The following is a 6,231-nucleotide window of genomic DNA, read 5'->3' as shown; positions in this document are numbered from 1 at the left end:
TTTTTTTTTTTTTTTTTTGGTACCGGGGGTTGAACTCGGGTCCTTGCGCTTGCAAGGCAGGCCACCGAACCACTGAGCTAAATCCCCGGCCCCACTATATAATCTTTTACAAGTGACTCTTTAATCTATCTGGATGTTATATTGGTATATGATGCATGATGAGGAATTTTTTTTTCTTTCAGAAAACTAGCTCCACTGTGCCAGATCCCGTTAAGTACTCCCGCTAAACTCCTGGGTTTCAGAGACCCTTCAGGTTATGTTAATTCTTACACAGACTGGTGTCCACACTGGGTAACTAACTCATCAACCAATACGTCCACTGGTGCCAGGCTGATTTAAACAATTCAGCTTTACATTTTATAATACTTCAAAAAGCCAGTTTTTCTTCCTCAAAAAGTTTTTAAAAAGCTTACTTAGCTATTTTATCTTCATCTATTTTTTCCAAAATTAATCAGTTATTCAATTTTTAATCCCACTGGAACTTAGAATGAGATTGCACTTATTTAAATCAAATATTTAATCAAATTTGGTAAGAAGTGACACCTTCATAATATTCTTCACATAGAATGTTTCTGTATTTGTTCAAATCTCCTTCTAATTTTTTAATGTTTTATAGTATTTTTCATCAGTAAGTCCTATAAATGTTTTAAGAGTACCCATAGGGCTGGGGATTTAGCTCAGTGGTTCTGCTGCCTGCCTCTCAAGTGTAAGGTCTCGAGTTCGATCCCCAGTACCAAAAAAAAAAAAGAGTACCCCTAAATACTTTGCAAATATCTGAGGAAATGCACATATTTCTCTACAGTGGTTTCTTATTGATACTTGCTCCTGTGTAAGGATAATGTCTAGTCACTTCATTAAACTCTCAATGACATATAACTCTTTCTGGTGGTTCTCCTCACCATACACAATGACACTATTACACTACAAATAGTAATGGCCTGATTCATTCTTTCCAACAGGCCATTCCTTTTGTTTCTGTTTTCGGTCTTATTATAATATGCAGAACTTCCAAAATAATGCTATTAAAAATTACAAAAGAATGACAGTGGAGATCTTTGCACTTGATTTTAATGAGACTGTCATGTTTCATCATTGGAAATGATGACAGCTACTGATTTCCTCCGTTCGACACAGACTTTAAAGTTCTGTGGGGAAAAGGAAGGTTTTTAGTTCATCTTCTCCCAACACTTTCTTTCTACAGAAACTGTACCCCTACCTCGATGACACAGGGAAGGGAAGAACATCTTCCATAGACATGTAGCAGAATCCTCTTGCTCTGAAACCTAAAGACACAAATGGTTCCTCAGTCCTGTCAGAAGAAGGGGTTGAAATTCAACCAGAACACAATAAAAGTGATTGTATTATACATGACAAAGACTATTTTTTTCCTCAACCTCCTAAGACAAGCTAGCTGCAGAAAACAAGAAGTTTCATGGGAGCCTTTCTGAGATCTTTCTGGAGTTACAATGGACAAATGCTAACTCTTGCTTAGTACAGTTTTAAGCCCTGAGTGTTTCTTGCTCTTCTGCAGCATGGAACCACAGATCTCAGTGAGGCACAGCACCACCCACCCTGGAGCAATTCCCAAGCAACTTCCTGAGGGAAATGCAGGCTTTGCTCATAGTCATTACCTCCATGAAGAAGTCAACCTCTACAGCCTGAGTTCTCTAGTGTTCAAACTACAGGCATTCTCCCTGTCCTCAGTTTCCCTTTCTTTGGCTTCAGTTATTGAAGGTCATATGGGTCAGAGAACAGTATATGGAAAATTCTAGGCATAAACAATTCATGAATTTTAACTTGCACAACACTCTGAGAAGCATGATAAAACTTCCATCCTGTGAATCAGGATACATATCCACACAGTATAAGCTACTCACCCATTAGCCATATAGCAGCATCTCAGTTATCAGAGCAAATACTGAGGTTTGCAGTACTTATGTCTAATCCACCCCAAAGTGCAAGAGTAGTAATGCTGGCAATTCAAGTTTGCCAAGAAAAGACCATAAAGTGCTTGCTTTAGATGAAGAACAAAAGTATAATAACTTGAGAGAGAGCCTACATTAGTGTAATTTTTGTTACAGTATGTTGTTATTTTCTTCTATCACTAGTTACTGTGGTTAATCTCTTACTGTGCCTAATTTACAAGTTAAATCTTATCATAAGTACATATATGTATGAGAACAAAAACATAGTATATCTAGGGCTCAGCACTACCCATGATTTCAGGCATCAACTGTGATCTTGGAACATAGTGCCATGAGTATAGCAGACTGTCTACCACCGCTGAACTCCCCCAACTGGATTCTCATTTTGCCCTTAATCTTTAGTGAACATCCTTAAAATGATGTCATGTTCCTTTCACAAAGTTCAGATGAGGAAACAGCACCCTGGCACACCTAAAGGACTACAGCTACCTGCCACTCCTTGGGCAAGCTCTGTGGCTACTGCTCACACTGTTTGGGCCTGGCCTGGCAGCCCATTCCCTCCTAATACCCACAGATCTGTGCATCCTGGAGGAAGGGGCAGAGCCCTTTTCTGGGCTGGAACTTGCCAGGAAGTTCACATCCAGATTCTGGGCTCCATCCCAGCACATTTGATTAGTAATGGGCTCCATTTATTGAATGTCCAACCCTGACAGGTACTATGCCCTGCAGCTAAAGGGCCATGGACTGGGTAGTGGCATTCACAACTTAGGGAAGGATCAAGGGAGTGAGCAGAGGGGCTGGTCTTGGGACAAAAAGCTCCATGAGAGGAGTTCCTCCTTCCTCTCTGTCACGGAGGGAGCAGGGCATCCATGCAGCAATCCCAGTATCTCTGATTCAAATAAAAACTTCTCAGTTAGTTCTGAGCTCTTTAGACAAAAATATTAATTTGTGGAAGCCCAACAGTCATACTCCAGTTTATGAGATGCTAAAGGGCCTTACTTTAGTATGCCTGCCAAAAATGCATCTTCCAAACTCACCAGCCAGTAAGTAGGTAGAGAGACAGTTTCTCCTTGACTGGGCTAAAAGTGAGCAGTCTGGTCCTCACACAGAAAGGGTGAAAATAGCTACACTACAAAGATGAAGACACAGAAGGTATCCATTTGATACCTTCACCATTTGTTCACACAGTACAAACCTAACAGCCTGCACTGTCCTGCCTAAGAAAAGAAAAAAACTCAAGAATATGCTGTCATACACGTGGGTATTCAATACCCAGCTAGCAATTTAATTCCAAAATTAGGCAAAAGATTACTACTAAATAGGCTTAAGTCAGTTACCTACTGTATTTCTCCCAAAATAAGACCAGGTCTTATATCAATTTTTGCTCCAAAAGACATGATAGAGCTTATTTACAGGAGATGTCTTATTTTTTTCATGTACAACATTCATTCATGTATAAATATCCACATTTATTCATGTACAAAAACTTACATTTATTCAAATACAGCCATGTCACCTTCTTTGGGAACATCATCACAACTCTCCAAACCACAAATTATGGGCTGAATTTCTTGCAACTCCATTTCCTATGCAGCCACTGGCCCTGATCTCTCGTGTCCAGCAACAGAGCTCTCCTTAAGTGAGCACTTTTGCCCATGTAGCTTGCTTATAGTGCATCACTACAACAACAACAAATTAAATTATGAAGAGTCATGTTAGACACAACCATGTCTGTTCATTATCAAGTGCACACATTATGCATGCAGTGTTCTATACTCTAATTGGTCACTGAGCAATAAGTCTCAAGTTCATCTGTTTACATAGGTGTTTATCTCTTGCCCAAAGCACCCACCTGGGGTATTAATAAATATTTAATTAAAATTTGTATCATGACTTATTTTACGTATTAATGTCAATAATGTTATCTATTTATATTTAATTATGTATTATCATTTTATAATTCAATATGTTAATTGTGTGTTGCAACAGACATAGTAAATGTGTTCATATGGCTGACAGCCTTAACTGGGGATTATTTTGGGGGATAATATTTATATTACTAGCATCCTAAAAAAATCATGCTGGGGCTTATTTTCCCGTTAGACCTCAAAAAGAAAAATAATTTTAAAAGATCTGGGGATGTTGCTCAGTGTAAAGACCCCAGGTACAATCCCCACTACCACGCCTCCTTCCCAAAAAGGCCTGGGCAGTTTTCCTTAGCATACCCTGGTACTAGATGTATTCTGAAACTCAAAATTTTTTAGATTTAGGAAAGGAAAATCCAGAATCTAGTCCTGAGACCATATGTCATATGAAATCACCCAGAAAAGTCTGGAGCAACACTTGCATTCAAAAGCACTAACATTTCCAAGATTCAGCCTCTAGTGACTAAATAAAGACTGTCAAAGCCTCATCATGGAAACATCCCAGGGCTGGAGGTCCATGGCTCAGAATTGCACAAAGGGGTGGGTAGACCTGGTTCACCCCCTAGATGCAAATGCGGGCTACCTCCCTGGTTAGAAACATAACGTGTGTCATTTTCCAAAGAATTCAAATCAAATCACAAAGGGTTTCTTTATTGGCATCTTTCTACTTAACAGATTTGACAAAACCATCTATTTTTTAAAAGACACAAGTGACTAGGTGGCATGCCAAATTAGAATATAAGTTCACATGCTGATGTGCCATGGTATCTGTCGCTACTCTGCAGAATGAAGAGATGATGTGGGTCAAGCTGCCCGACCACTGCCGTCTGTTCCTGTACTGAGTGTGGTACATAAACAAGTGAGTGCATGCAACACAGACAGACAGCGAGATGAGGAGCTTACTATGAATGTCATAACACACATGATTCCCCTACTCGTCTGAGGACAGAGTCGCCCACTCCCAGGAGCCCTCATTAGGACTCGGAGCATCAAGAAAAACTCTGAGCAGAGCCGAGGCTACACAAATGTATAATTTATAAAGAAAGTCAGAAACTAGAACACACAGCAAAGAGAAGAGGAAAGGGGAAGATGGGTAATCAGGTTGTTCAAGAGAAGGAAAACCAGTTGGCCCCTAACTCCCATCCCAAAGACTGCTAGAGACAACAGCAGAAGCACATCAAACTCCCTGCAACCAAAGCCTATGACAGAACAAAATCAGCACCACAGCAGTGACCATGCTAGCTTGGGAGAGTCCCTATTTTTATTTTTTAATATTTCTCTGTTCTATTCAATGGGAATTAAAACTGAGAAGAGATTTTCCAGAATTTAGGTACTCAGTTTGTTTCTTGAGGCAAAAGGCTAATTTAGGTGTTTTTTGTTTTGTTTTGTTTTTGGTACTAGGGATCGAACTTGGGTCTTTGCACTTGCAAGGCAGGCAGCAGAACCACTGAGCTAAATCCCCAGCCCAAATAAAGGCAATTGTGTGTGTGTGTGGTTTTTTGGTTTTTTGTTTTGTTTTGTTTTTTGTACTGGGGATTGAACTCGGGTCTTTGTCCTTGCAAGGCAGGCAGCAGAACCACTGAGCTAAATCCCCAACCCTAATTTAGGTTTAAGTGTGCTCTTTTTTTTCCTTTAAGACCAAATTTTGTCTATATTTCACTGATTTAAAAATTTCCTTCTCGGGGACAGGGATTTTAGGTCAGTGGTTCTGCCACCTGCCTTGCAAGTACAAGATCCCAAGTTCAACCCCCAGTACTAAAACTAATAAAATAAAATTTCTTTCTCTTGGGTGTGGTGGCACACGACTGTAATTCCAACACTTGGGAGACTGAGGCCAAAGGATTGCTGTGAGTTCGAGCCCAGCCTGGGCTATATAGTGAATTCAAGGTCTGGCCAAACAATACAGAAAAACTGTCTAAAAAGAAAAAAACTCACTATGCTTGTAAAACAGCCTAACACACAGGAAAAAAACAAGCAGTAGATTTTCCTCAAACCATTATTTCTCTCTTTAGTTCTTTCTTTGCAATGGTGGGGATTAAACCCAGCACCTTGTGCATGGCAGGAAAGGGCTCTACCACTGAGCTATATTCCCAGCCCAACAGACAGATTTTAAACTTCGAAGTCAGGAAGCCATGTTCACTGCTACTACTTCATACATGTATACTGTGGCTCTCACATTTCTCACACCTTTTTATATTACCAAAAATTGCCCAGGAGACTTCATGACAAATGCCCAGCCTTGGTCCACATCTGAGACCTGGGTTGTTGTGTCCAGGTGGCTTGAAATCAGCTTGAAAGCTGCTAGGCTATGCCCAAGAGGCTGAGCAAGTAACTGGGAACCCCTTCTGTTCTTTTTCTTTCTTTCTTTTTTTTTTTTTTTT

General features: G+C 40.1%; 1 protein-coding gene across 4 annotated transcripts in view; it reads right to left on the bottom strand.

Moving 5' to 3' along the window:
• The window catches only part of Rptor (regulatory associated protein of MTOR complex 1), a 348,014-nt gene that overhangs the window by 279,264 nt on the left and 62,519 nt on the right, over nucleotides 1-6,231 (bottom strand). The gene's annotated exons all lie outside the window — the stretch shown is intronic.

This window comes from Fukomys damarensis, unplaced genomic scaffold, assembly GCF_012274545.1.
Source record: "Fukomys damarensis isolate Sample0158 unplaced genomic scaffold, DMR_v1.0_HiC HiC_scaffold_23, whole genome shotgun sequence".
NCBI lineage: Eukaryota > Metazoa > Chordata > Mammalia > Rodentia > Bathyergidae > Fukomys > Fukomys damarensis.
The sequence above is the reverse complement of the archived record's forward strand: the minus strand, read 5'-3'. Positions and strand labels throughout refer to the sequence as shown.